The sequence below is a fragment of the Cydia amplana genome, chromosome 19 (assembly GCF_948474715.1).
Source record: "Cydia amplana chromosome 19, ilCydAmpl1.1, whole genome shotgun sequence".
NCBI lineage: Eukaryota > Metazoa > Arthropoda > Insecta > Lepidoptera > Tortricidae > Cydia > Cydia amplana.
This window is the reverse complement of record NC_086087.1, coordinates 4579554-4594827: the sequence shown is the minus strand read 5'-3', so window position 1 is coordinate 4594827 and position 15274 is coordinate 4579554. Positions and strand designations below refer to the sequence as shown.

Genomic DNA, 15274 nt, shown 5'->3' with positions numbered 1-15274 from the left:
TAATTTGCAATAATTATTGCTGAATCGAATATAGATTTCGTCTCACTTGGATTGAACGTTTAAAATGTAACGTAATGTGATGTCCTTCATAAGCATAGGTACATACGAGTAGGTATGTATTATTTATAGTAAAATCAGAAGTAAATATATATTTCATATGTGACCAACATACATAAATACATACGTAATTTAAACAGGAAAAACATTTGCCTGACGTATACCGAAATGTTAACAATGAACTAACAGGTTAATTAAGTTTGTCAATTAAATTAATTAATGGTAATGAGTTGTTTATACCTACTGTGTTAGTTTTTAAATAAATATTCATTTATTCTACATCTACACAATATGTGTCAAGTTCATGATTTAACATCATTCAATAACGCCTCCTTTCGTGAATGTTTTTCAATTCAATTCAATTCAAAATATACTTTATTCATGTAGGCCTAGCAACAAGCACTTATGAATAGTAATTTCAATTAGGTATTACATAGGTACATATTATCTTAATCTAATTATCAGAGCAATTTATTGATGTTAATATTATTCCATAATAACATTGGATTATTATACATATCAAATTTAACACTAAGAATTTCACAAAAAGATCGTCAAACATAAAAAAATTGTATAAAAAGTACTAGTCTAGAATTTCTAGAATAAAATCTAAATGTCAAGAAAAAATCATAAAAAAAGTTTATTTAGATAAAACCTACAAAATTTTTAACGAAGTCTAACCGAAGGCTCGAGTCCTTTTAACCCCTCACTGCATGTAATAATAAAAAATATTTGTTTAAATTTGAACTTTAAAAGCCGTCAATAGAGTTGAATATCATATCCGCCATATAGGTATGGCTTCGAATGCGGTAAAGGGTTAAGGTGTGTTTAAAAGACTTCATAGAGCTCTGCTTGGGATTTAAAAGGACGAAGAAATTTATATTAAGCGCAGAGTCGCGTTATAACGGTCTAGTCCTTAAAATTTATACTAAAAAACTTGAGTCCCTACCAACACTATGATTATCTTTTGTTTGCATAGACCGAACTCAAAAACTTTAGTGACAGGTCGTGACATTGCCATTAGCCATTTTGCCATTTCATTTTTTCATGATCTTCGATTAATGTCAAACATTTCCAATTAACTGAGGCAGGTCACTGTCGATAGAAAAAATTTGCATTACATAATTTTGAAAGGGCAATGCAGCCCTCCTAAGCCCAATAGCGGTATCTCAAAAACAAATTATTTTAAAATATTTTTTTCAGATAAATCAATTTTCATTTAGGATACGGTTAATTACCGGGGCATATTATATGTGTGTAGTGTATATTATATGCTTGTGAGTGTATGTACCACATGTAGCACTAGCATGACAAAATAATTACTTTCTGGTGTAGCACTCGTCAGCGAGCGCCCTAGCACTCTGCCTGGACACATGTAAGGCGAACCGTACACCGATGAACGCAAGGATCACAAACATAGTCCCTGTCACACTTCACTTAGCACCACAAAGCAAGCAAAGCAGTCTTTTGTCCACTTGTATTTTTTGTACAGTGCAGAAAGCTTATAAAAAATATATCACTTGTATATTGGGAAGGGATTGCGTACGGAGCATCGGTTTTCAGGCGCGCACGTTGCAGTAGGATTGAGAGCGAAAGTGCGCGCGAGCGCGGTGCGGATCGGTACAAGACTGCGCCCGCGCAAGCGCCGGCCTTTCGTTCACGTAACTCGACGAACTGTTCCGTATTTGCACAACTTAGATTAAATGCAACCAGGTACACTTAGAAGGTTGCATGTACGTCTGAAGGTTTGATAGAATATGCGTCTTTTTGTCTTTGATGTTGAGCTCTATCGCGAATTTAATGAGCAGTTGTAATTGTTTGATGTTTACTCACTCATCAACGAAGATGTTAGCGGAGATAAACAGTCATTGCCAACAGCAATAGTCCGTCAGTTTTAGCAGCTGGGATCTAAATTATACACAAACAAAATCCTTCTACTACAACACTATGATAAAGTTTAGCTATTATTTTATTTTGATTAAACTAAACGCTTATCGTGTAGACTTAACGATATAAACAATTAGCATTCGATATAAGCGATAAGTGTGAAATTAAATTGATATTAAATTCAAATTATTGACATTCCATTATTATAAGAAATTAAAGAACTGTGTTTTAAAAATAACATAATAAAATTAGGTTTAATGTATTATCTCGCGATCTGAATGTAAATCTTACAGAAAGATTATTATGAGATTAGCTCACTGTTTTCAATGAAACAGGATGACCTACAGGCATATTTTGCTAGCCGAGCATTGCACATAAAAATCACTTTATAATTTGGTTAATTTGTGTTCAAGTATTGTAAGCATTTGGAGGTTATGCGTAACATTCGCACGCAGGTTGACCTTCCTCATTTAGGTACGAATTTATATTACGAAATAAGGAAGTTTGACCGATGGTCAAGTACCAACATTATACAATAAGACTGGTTTTACAATCACGTCACGTCTAATTGTTTAGGGAAGGAGTTTTAGGAATTATTTAGTAGGTTTTAGTTCAATTTTACAGTATTTGTGCCACGATTTAACTCTGCTTTATTTAAAGAACCATGTACAAATTGCTCTATGCCAGTGGTTCCCAAAGTTGACTGGGCTCCGACCCACCTACCAAATACTGTCAAATTCAGGATCCACGTCTTGGCTGTCTTAAAAAGGGGGCATAAAATCTTATTGGTAACGCTCAGATTCCCTAGTAGTTTCAGGGCCCACTCAATATTCGCTCGCGACCCACCAATGAGTCGCGACCCACAGTTTGGAAAAAGCTGCTCTATGCATTAATGTAGGTACCTGTTCCTATTGTAAAGTCATGTCAAATATAGAACACAAGTATTTTTTCCAATGTGGGATAGATTTGTTTGACTAGATTTCCTATTACCTTAAAATCAATTATAATTAGTTATCCATTTACCAATTTTTCCCAGACAGATGATTCATATAAATATACTGTTAAAAGCCTCTTTGCGCTCTCATGTTTACGGAAAAACTAAGAAATATATATAGCACGGAAGAAATAACTTTTAATTAACACTTTCATTGCCAAGCGCTAGGCTTCCGGGTACATTTTATTTGCAAGATTGCGTCAGCTCACAACAAATACATATTGTAACTGTAACTACTGTAAGTATACTTGAAACACCTGAAATATGAATGCGATGATTGCTAAGTTTTGACTGTCAGGCCTATTCGAACGTACACTGGCATTAGAATGAAATCTAAATGATCTCATTTAGTTATCGTGCATGTAATGTTTAAAATATATTACTAAATTATAAATTTGTCCTTTAGGTAAACATATATGTAAAAATAAAATAGCTATTAACATAATGCGCTAACGTGGAGTCACGGGACAGGCTTAGCCTAAATCGATCTAAATGTAACTGACTGATTTTAAAAATAAAACTTTACTTTACTTTAATTTTTACTTTACTTATGGAACCCAAAACGCACCAAATAAATTTTGATTAGGAAATGTTATTTGAACGTTAAAACATTAGGTACCTACTTAGGTACAATTAAGTTGTAAATTAAAGTACATGACATATACTACTAATAATGTCTCTGACGTAAGCTTAAGCTGCGTGTGAAGAGTTTATATGTAAGTTAAATGATCTAATGAAAGTAAGATGTGTGTAGACTGTGTAGGTATACAGGGTGGCCCATTTAGATCGGTCAGTATGGGAAAATCTGAAACTATAAGACATACGACGATCTCTTCTTAGGAACCATGTCATCGATTTTAGTAACAAGAAAAACTGCAAGATGACATGGTTCCTAAGAAGAGATCGTCGTATGTCTTATAGTTTCAGATTTTCCCATACTGACCGATCTAAATGGGCCACCCTGTATAATAGCCTTGTTGTGATGCGAGTAAGCAATAAAACAGTAATGGTGAGAAATTCGTTATCGCCTACCGGAGACTTTATATTATACATGACGCAGCGAACTCGCAATGTTATAATAAAATGTTATGAACCAGTCGGAAGTCTTGTGTTTACGAAAAAAGTTTGAGTATTTCTCATGAGAATATCTTAAACAATGAAATAAACGTCTTAATCTTAAAGATATGTGAAACTTATGGATGTAAGAGTAAATTGTAGTGAAAAGGGGACTTAACTAATAGTCATTGTTGTTAACCTTTTACGCATTTCAAATTCAAACTACTTAGTGCTTATGCAATTCGTTATGCATCATAGACTTAGCCACGCATCTCGAAGCTAGTTCAATAATAGAAAACAATCTATTTTTAGAAGCGATTCCATCTAATTGCGTACATCCACTTGTTTGGATCACATTCGCGACTTGCGGTTAACATGCATGAGTTTCGGCTAGTTTCGGTAATATGGTGTTCAGAATTGAATGGAGGAATCATAACAAATATTTTTGAAGTTTTTGTGTGTCTATTTAAAATTTACGCAATTTGGTTCATTATGTACTTAACGAAAATTATCCATTACCCAAAAAAGGTGTGAAAATTATTTATTTACCTACTTAAACTTTATAGCACAAATACATACAATTATGTACAAATGGCGGATTTAATGCCAGATAACATTCTCTACCAGCAGTCAACCATAGCGTCAAATAATAACAACACTAAACGTTGGTGCAAGAAAACACCACAATAAAGTAAAGAAAATTAAATTGTTGTTGAGGATGACAGATTTATAGTTACTAAAAATTTCTAATCGCCACTTGCACAATCCCACTAACCCGGGCTTAACCGGTTAAACCGTTAAAACCCAGTGACCAGTAACTCCAGGTTTAACCTAAAGGTACATTTTCAAGCTATAAAGCTGATATTTTAAACATCAAGTTGTGTCTCGAGAGTCTTTTATTACAAAATAAAAGCCGATCACTTATTTGGAGCACGCTTTTGGTAAAAGCGTTTATTTACCATCGACAGGGCCCTCGCCCAACCGGCTCAACCGTGCTCTGCATTTAATACCTCGAAAAAACGTATGGCTCATTAGCCAGGATCAACTGAACTACTTTCCACGAGAAATTGCGATCGAAAGTGCATTTGTACAGAAATTATAGCAATTTAGCATGTTCAGAGATCCTGAATAAGTTGACGCTTCAAGGTATGAAGATAAAATATATGTGAAATCTGAACACATAGATTTTGATTTATTTATTTCATAATACCATTGTTAAACTATGTCAATTTACAAGAATACATATTACGATTGTCAAAAAGAAATAGGTAAATAACAAACCTTAAATAATAAAAATAAAAAGATGAGTCAATACATTGCAAATAGGTGATTGTGAGTAGAAATAATATATTAATGAATTAAAGTCTGTACCTAGACCTAGCCTACATTTTTCGCATAACAGCAGAAGGAGATGTCATAAATAAATCAGTTACACTACATTACTAATGTATGCATCCTAAAACACTTAGTACCTACCTACATTTTAACGTTTATAATAAATATTTCACAAGCCAATGTTACGAAGTTTTCATATGTGTGATATTTTTATGTATAGATAATATTATGTTTCGTAACATTTAAAAGAGGCTGACCGCTAAATTTCGTAACCATCTAGAAATCAGCCTAGTATGTATGTATGTATGTATGTAAACACTTTATTGTACATAAGACAGGTCAGCGTAGCGTAGTCAGCGTAACTAGGCTAGATCATGATTAATTTTAATTTTATTCTAAATTGTTAATACATAGTAGGTACCGCATAGTCGTCTTTCTTCGCTCAGATCTAACTTTTGAGCGAAATAAGATAAAAATAAACAAAACTAGCGATCCGCCCCGGCTTCGCACGGGTAAACCTTAACAAACGACATTGTTCAGTAAATTTCCATTGCTTTTCCCATGGCGACTTTATGTAACATCAACTAAAAATAAATCAACACTTAGAAAGTCTTAACTTAACCACTAACCATAACTGAGGTTGCGCTTGCGCACGATAAACCTTTATGACTTGTAAATAAAAAATCAAAATAAAACTTGTTACTAATTGTAAAATGTACAGCCACCAAAAACACAATCCTGCGCTTTAAAATATATTCCACGAACGTATGTTTTAATAACTAGTGCCTCTGTGAGCTGTAGATTAGAGATTAGAAAGAGTTAGGTACATATATTTATGTATAAGCTGAATCGGCATAAAGATTCTATACAATTATCGAACCTGCTCATAAAATTTCACAAAAATCGATTGAGAAATAATGCGATCTGTAGAGAACATTCGGACATACGAAAGCATTTTTGCCCAAGCTGAATCGGAGACCTTCGTTCCCATCGTCGGTCAATAATGTAAGCTCAAATTGTAAGGCAAAATATACATAGGAAGGCTTGACACTTACATAGGTAATATAATACTGTCAGAAATTTTGTTTTACTCTTTTTATTAGGATGGGACAGCAATCTTTTTTAGGGTTCCGTACCCAAAGGGTAAAAACGGGACCCTATTACTAAGACTCCGCTGTCCGTCCGTCCGTCTGTCACCAGGCTGTATCTGACGAACCGTGATAGCTAGACAGTTGAAATTTTCACAGATGATGTATTTCTGTTGCCGCTATAACAACAAATACTTAAAACAGAATAAAATAAAGATTTAAGTGGGGCTCCCATACAACAAACGTGATTTTTGACCGAAGTTAAGCAACGTCGGGCGGGGTCAGTACTTGGATGGGTGACCGTTTTTTTTGCTTGTTTTGCTCTATTTCTTGTTGATGGTGCGGAACCCTCCGTGCGCGAGTCCGACTCGCACTTGGCCGGTTTTTTTTACATTTCTTGTTACTGTAAAATGGACCAAGTTCGTGCCACGACGAAAACAACCCTATGTAACTTGTGAAAACTTGTTCAATTGTATTTTAGGAACAATGTGGTTGTAAGAACGACGTACTTAATATTTTTCGTTAATAGTGTCGCTTGATATATTAAATATTTACGTGAGGCAACAACTAAAAAATAACAAAACCTTGGTTAAAATATAAATAATATTTAATCATCATATATTATAATTAGTAAACACAATGGCTTCTTCTTTAATCTTGTTTTAGATGGGCGGTCTTAATAGCATTTCATATTAAGTTTTTGAATCTTGATAATAAACGTACACGGTATCTGTATTAACATATCATCAACATTTTCAGCTAGTTATTGTCTTCCGTCAAAGCAGAGGCTAAAGCATATTGAAGAATTCAGTAACAAAATGTATTAACTCAGCATCAGAAACTTTGTACATAAGTAGTAGGTAAGTGGTTAAACAAATTTCCGCATATTACACCAAAACAGGTTTTTGTTTATATTTATATCTCGGTCAGACTAGACAGACTAGTTTTTAATCGATTTTAGGCAGAATTTGTTATTTTATCAATCGTGAGCATAAGAGTGTCTTGGTGAGGACGAGCAGAGTTGGGGGACCGGACTCACTCCCTCTGAAGCTGGTCGCCTGTACTGATAACGAGGCTCAATAAAAAAAACTACTATACGAGGATAAAAATGTGTCGAGAATCCGAGATAAAACTAACGTAACGTAATTTCTCTTAACCCACTAATATGTCACTAGCTAAGTAACAAAAGAACCCACGAACTCACTCGACCCACATGTCTTAAGGTTAAAGATGCAAATCGTATACAAAGTGACTTTTGTCTGAAGAGGCGGCGTTATGTAACTTATGTAACACTTCCGAGTAAGAATTGGGGTCGCGTAATACTTCGATGACGCTATGACAAGGCAAAAGCTCTACGAGCGACTATGATAGTAGTGCTAATATAAATCAATAGATTTAGGTCATCGTTTTTAATGACCTCAGTCAAACTCGTTTTTATGACGAAATGTTTACGTGCCCAAGTGAATTAAAATAATAAGATACTCGTAGTATCTACTTAGTCAAAATTAAGAGTCCATAGTTATTTTTATATTAATCAAAACACCTCAAATTTGTGACTTCTTTAATTTGAATAAATAACAAAAACTAAAGCGATTAGAATATAATATAATCGAACCTGCTCACAGAATTTCACGATAATCGGTTGAGCAATGAAACCCGTAGAGGAGAACAGCCAGACAGACATACGAAAGCACTTATACCCAAGCTGAAACGGGTACGCGTAGCTCACTAGGTGAATAAAATACGGGCGCGTGTGAGCGAAGCGAAAATAATGTACCTGTCTATGAAAAAAACTACTTATTTTTCTTATGGGTGCCAACGATTATATTATTTTAGTAAATATAATATATGTAAAAAAAAATTGTTCTAAGTTCTAACGCACGCAAGCATGACTAACATGGAAACCGTCTGCAGTCGGAAGAGTGATGTAACAGTCAAGTTTCCGCGGCGATTGAGGTCTCGTCACACTTTAATAACGCGTCGCTGCCTTTGAGAGAAAGATACTTTTACGAGGTTACGAAAAGAGGCGAGACTTACAAATAAGACTGACAAAGAGTGGTTGTTTTTGTCCATATGACAATATAGGTAGTTTAAGTCAAATTTTTTGATACAAGTTTTTATTACAATTCTAACGAACTCATTTTCCCACATTTGGATGGGAAGAGCCTTATTACTTATTACAAACATGCGTTTTAACCTGCTGTGTACTCATTACACGACTTGGTTTTAGAGAGGAATCTTACACTGATTTTAGCGATAGCAAATAAAAAGGATACTAACATTTTAAAATATTTTCCACACATAGACCATAGTAGGCAGTTTTTTTCATAGCTATTCAGAGATATTCGTTTATATCGTCAGATCCGTCTGGCAGATATGTCTGGAGGACAAATCTGTTACAATGTATGGCGTGGCTAAGGTCTGTGTAGGCAGATCTCCAGAAGATACATCTCTGTCTAATGCCTGCTATATGTATCGAACAGGTGTTTGTAAACCTGGCGGTGCAGAGGGGCAACGCCGCTAGCGTTCTTACGACCATGCCGGAAAGGAGTGATTTGGCCCGTCTTTTATATTTAGTTTTTAGTTTTAGTTTCTGTTTTGTGTTAGCATAAGTTTAATTTACTTGCTTTTTTTTTTGTAATATGACATGTAGGTAATATGAATTAAATATAGTTAGTCTACAGATACTATAGATGTTCTAAGATAGATTGGAGAATCTATCCGGAAAACCGCTACGACTGGAGAGTCGTAGCGGTTTTCCGTTCCACTGATTCGGGGAGAGGGAAGATGTGTGTGTGCGTCTGTGTTTGCGCGAAAGCTTACGCACCTCAAAATATCCTGCGCAATTGACCGCTCCCGAATAATGGACTCGATAACTAGGAGTCGAGGTGGTCGCCATTGTCGAAATCGACCAGAAGGATCATCAATATCATCCTCATTATAGATCAATGTTCGGCGGACCTCTATGTATACCTTACCCATAGAGAAAAAAATACATAGAGTGCTCACTCCATACATCAGTTTTAGTACCAAAAAGACTATTAGCATCTAGTATCGAGAAGCGGAACTATCAGTACTGCTACTTGACAATAGATGTAGCACCGACCGGAAAGTCTTATCTCAACAGCATAAGACTTTCCGGTCGGTGCTACATCTATTGTCAAGTAGCAGTACTGATAGTTCCGCTACTCGATGCTAGATGTAGGCACTGAAATTAATAATCTGAACTGATGTATGGAGTGAGCACTCTTGTCTTACTATATTTCTCTATGACCTTACCTATACCAATACCCCTTATAGCGGCCCGCGCCGGCGCAAGCTCCAAAGTAACACAAGTGACGTAACGCGTTACGGCGACGCTTGTGTAACACTTATGTTTTTGATATTTGATTATTAATATCCGAAGTGGGCCGGGCCGGTTGTCTAGACCCACTTACGATCTGGTTTAATGCACATGTGCATGATTTTATTAGTTGTCACGTAACCCCGGAAGTGATTATATTTACGTACTTCCTGATTTTTCGGCGACGCAGTTTGATTTTTGTTTTTCAATTTCAAGAATGGAAATTTTGTACCTACATCCGGTCCGTAACGTATGTCGCCAGGTGACAATCAACACTCAGTAATTACCACCACAAATTCAGAGCGGATAGTAAACCGTACTAGTAACAAAACAAGGTTGATTTTTGTTTGATTTTTTTTTTTGCAACTATACGTTACTACTGTTATTAGCGTAGGCAATTTTGCAACGGCTAGAGCTTTTTACGACTGCTTAAAAGAGAGATATATGGGAGTTAACAGATTTTTTATAAAAAACTGCGAGGAACTTTATACAATAGAGACAGCGGCTACACCTCTTTACAGGCAACCTTTTGCTGGCGGATATTTTTGCAAAATATGTTCATGACGCCCACTTTATTCAAAGTAATCACACAAACAAAAATATTTATACAAACACATATGTATCAAAAACGCAGGTAACTTCAATTTGTAGATCAAATGAAATGTAAACAGGTCAATTTCTAATGAAATTTCCTAGTAAAGTGACCCAAGTTCATTACTTTTGAATGCTGTTAAAACAGTTGATTCCACAGAGCCTAACGCGCATTACATAGAATACAATGATTGCATAAGGTGGCTTTCACTTTTGCAGACAACTATTTACGTTCAGCTAAAGTGTAACTGCAGGCACCGCACTGCGAATTAACCATGGTCGGTTCTTTGATTACAAGGAATACAAGGAAATTAAAACATTCAGAATATCACATAATTCAAATACAACGATATTAATGTAATTAAAGCCTTATGCCTCTGTAATGTAACGGATCGGATATATTTTGGTATAACTTGTTTACATTAGACTGACTGACATTTTACCGAAGAAGAGTTTAAGTCTAGTAACTAGGCTAATTCGCCAGTAACTGGCCACCGTTCCACCCTAAACTACAAATGAATTCTATTCACCTATAAACAGAATTCATTTTAGTATAAAATTGTCAGTTATTGAAGGCTGGCCAGTTACTGACACCTTATACTAAAATTAATTATGTTTAGACTTAGGTGAACATAATTCATTTTTAGTTTAGGGTGGCCAGCTACTGGCGAATTACCCTACTAAACATTCGATTTAACAACTTCGGTCTAACAACGTCTATTGACGTCTATTGAGATTGCGGGTCTAAATGGGTTAATAAAATACTTTAAATAAAGTATACATATCATGGAGAACCAGGGGAGAGGCCTTTGCCCAGCAGTGGGACACATAAATAGTCTAAGAAAAAAAAACAACGGGTTGCACTCCGGGAGTGCCGACAGAAGTGAAAACTCAATGACTAGTCCAAAATGTCTGCAGTACTATGTATAATTGACCCATCCTCCTTTCTATTGAAAAACTTTAGCTCCGAAATTGCTGGTCAGTGAGCTTGTTTAAAATTCGAAATTCAAATTTGTAGCGTTAATTGTTTAAAATTCGAATAGAAATAGTAATAGTACATTATTGTCGAGGTTCGGAAGTAGCTACTTGCAGGCTGAGGATTCGTTTTAAACGGACGACCTTGGGAGTCCGTTTAATTGAATCCCAAGCCAGCAAGTATCCTTCCAGCCGAGTCATATATAGTGCTTTTCTCAAAAATGGTGCAAGAAATAGAAATATTTTACAGAAGCAACGTTCTAATTTTCACAGAAAAAGGTAAAACCATTAAAAAGATTTGCTTGCCGCCTTTAAAAAAAAAAAGAAGTGTATCTTTCTGCTGAAAATACGCCAACGTATTTGAGACACCTAAATAGTCGCGGTACCAACATTATAATAATAAGTGCTGATCATCTGTTTGGTTGTTTAATTGGACCTATGCCTTCATTTGATATGGCCATTTGAACTTTTTAAAAGTTTGGAACTCGTTAAATAATGGAATTTGTATGCAACATTGCAGTCCCGAAATCGAGACTGCAATGTTTTTAACTTTTTAATTTTTTGAATGACCATAAACTACGCCCTTCGCGACCTATTTTTTAACCGGCAACATCGACTTTGGCGTCCATTTTTGAGAAAAATTGATTACTATAAATATGTTTCAGAAGATGTACGCACGAAAACGTTATTGCTCATAATTGACCGTTGCGTGGGCTCGACCAGATAACGTGCGGAAAAATACGGTGAGAAGATTATTTGATATGTAACTCTCCCTTTTGAATAACCTAATTAGAAAGAGAGAGGCGATATACCGTAATCACGTCAGTGTCTTTTACATTTTGTAGGAAAATTACCAAAGTTTTCATTCAGATTAAGCATTTTTAGGGTTCCATACTATACGAGGATTAAAGATATTACCCTAATAATGATTTCTGTCCTATGATTTTATACTACAAAAATAAAACAGTAGGTATTCCTGAATTTTCTAGAGCCACTAAGGGTGTCAACCCTGCGTTTCGATTTTCTATTAACTTGGTTAAGTAAATAATATTTCTCAATCTTTTTTCTGGTAGCCCCTAAGGCCATCGGATTGCAGCAAGTTTCACTGTTTTTTCAGTTGTCTAATAGATATCGAAGGTCATTGGAAAGTTTTTAAGGTTCCGGAGTTACAGTGAACATTAATAATTTCCCAACGACCGCCTTTCGATCTGTCAATTTACGGCTCTTAGAACCTACAAGGAAGAATTTCGTATAAATATACCTATAGATTCACCCTAATACATGAGCGGGGTGTTGTTGTACTTAGTGGGACGCATACAGGACGGAACGAACAGAAGGACGATTAGTTATTAACGGACGATTAACTAACTGTACCAACAAAGTGTTTTGTTTAACCTTTTAACCGCCGTAGACTGATATATAAGACAAACAAAATCGGGCTCATTTCACTGTGGTCTGATAAACAACACAAAACTTCGTACCGCCGGCGACACGAGCACGCTCGATTAAAAATTCTATGGCCGTTTAAAAGTTAAAGTAGTAGGTACTAGCTGCTACGGAACCATACACTGAGCATGACCCGACATGCTCTTGACCGAGTTATTCTCTTGTTTTTCCCGTAGGTAATTGTTGATAGCCGTGATGGCCATTGAAAGGGAAAGGCCTATGTTAGTTGATAGCCCTTTTCACTCAATTTATGGCTATTCAATAATCGGACAATGGACCAACAACAACATAATACTTACATATAGTTGGTCAAACCAAATTGTCAGTAAATAAGAACAAAAAAAAACTATACTCATCCTTTTCTTTTGGGTGCTAGTACTAGTGTAAGACAAATTTAGTATGATTATCTCTGTCTATGTTTGAAATTAGACAGTCTTTCGTCAAACTATATAATTATCAGTGATCGTTAATTCTCCAGCAATTTTGGTGCAGCATTGTTGGTTAAAAGCATCTGTATGCCCTACTTTAGGTGGAGTAGATAATTAGGGTTAATAACAGTAATATTAACCTTAACCAATCCTCTCCCTAGAAAAAAATTGAAGAAAACCCTTTATTTTTACTATGCTGCACCAAAATTGATGGAAAATTAACGATCACTGATAATTATCTAGTTATGTGAAATCGGTCGCTGTTTTTTCTCGATGTAATCACTCCTACGATCATAACACGACGATACTTGCGGAGCGCGATGATTTTCAAAAAATAATGTGAGTAATCTGTTTTTGTATGACTATACTTTAAGTATTTACTTGTTTAAATTTTGTTGCACTAAACAAAACACATCGTACAAAAGGTGAACTTAATGCCTTATAGATATAGCATTACCTACCACTACGAGTCAACCAAGTAGTAAATGTAGTTTGGCTCTTAAAGATTTGGTTCTCAAGATGAAACTGTTTTTTGCTCTAATCGAAAAACAAAGAATTCCAAAATTTTAAAACATCAAAACATGCCTAGGCTATTTTATACGGCAATATTATTTGTCTATTGACCATTCAAACTTTATCATTTCCTGACCTAACACAATCTATTGTGTGAAAGTCGTGCTTACTTAGATTCGATTCACGTTTTTAGTAGTCTCAGCACTCTTGGCATACAATCAAAAATATCAATTACTTCCTTTCCTTTCTTTTTTTTTTCGATACAAATTGATTTGTTATTGTAAAAAAATCTCCGTGAAATGTCTCGATAACTATTGTCAAACAAAAATTTACTGAGTCGCATTTAAAATAAGGTCGATTCTTACAGTGTTTAGTCTCATATTAATCTGTCTTTGTCGTTTTTATAAACCATTTTGGAAAAAGAGATTATTAATTTGTTACGTGGCCATATTTATGTGAAAGCGAATAGTCGTAATATGTTGCAGCTTTCAGTAAATTTCAATGTTTAGCCTCATTTTGGGAGTTGGTGCGTGGATATTAAACTGCTTATACTATGGGACCAACCCCGAAAATGCGAAGAAGAAAACCTACGTATTCACCGCGTAAAGTATTGCTAAACGTAGAAGAATTAAACGTAAGAAAATTATTTTCTTTTTAGCTAGATCTAGCTAAATGGTTGGTACTAAACAAGCAAGCCGTTTTATTATCCTCCATAATGGCGAGAAGGGAAACATGTTGTTTTCTATAAGAAGGTTTGGAGTAATTACAAGACATCCTCTAGACTGAGCATAGTAGCGCTACCCCCTCTGCCACAAATATACGGTAGTTTTACCGTCTTTGAGTCAAAGTGTATTTGTGTGACGTCGGTGTCTTTGAACGGACCAATCACGGCACGGGACTCGCTCACCTCGTCCCCCGTTCCGCAGTATTTTTGGCAGCATCGGTTTCATGAAATAATTGCTCTAAACTCCGTCTAGAGGATTCCTAGTCTATGTTACAAGAAAACAAACTTCCCGAAGTGGGAATTTTTATGTTAACGTTAGTGTTTCACATAGTACGAGATATCTTTTTCTAAAACTCTATTATATCATAAGATTTCACTGTATACAGTATAATAATTTGTTCTTTATGATTCAGATCAAGACACAAAATGATTGTTTAATGCATCGTTGAGTTCATTTTCCTACTTTCCTAGTCTCGGCTCATTAGTCGCGAATTTTCTTCGTTTCCGACTTAGCGGTTACGCCGTGTAAACCACCGTGATTTGGATAAAACAGTTCCGTGCCTACTGCGATATACACCTTGTGTCGTTGGTGATAAGGCACATATTTCATTGACCGAGTAGCTGGACAGTGGACACATCCGACAACGGCGACCGTCGGTTACCACGTTATCTACCGTGGGTTGTGTCTAAATAAACAGTCCTGTGCTTTACCGGACGCGGTTGAAGAGATAGTTCAGTCTGCCGTCGCGGTACAAAAAGTCAATATTGCACCCAAACTGTGCATTGCATATACAATGCGGAACTATGCTGTTGTTAGTCACTATGCCGATGAGGCGA

General features: G+C 35.6%; 1 protein-coding gene across 1 annotated transcript in view; it reads right to left on the bottom strand.

Annotated features, from left to right (window-relative positions):
- The window catches only part of LOC134657274 (unconventional myosin-XVIIIa), a 300971-nt gene that overhangs the window by 111619 nt on the left and 174078 nt on the right, over window positions 1-15274 (bottom strand). The window lies entirely within an intron of this gene.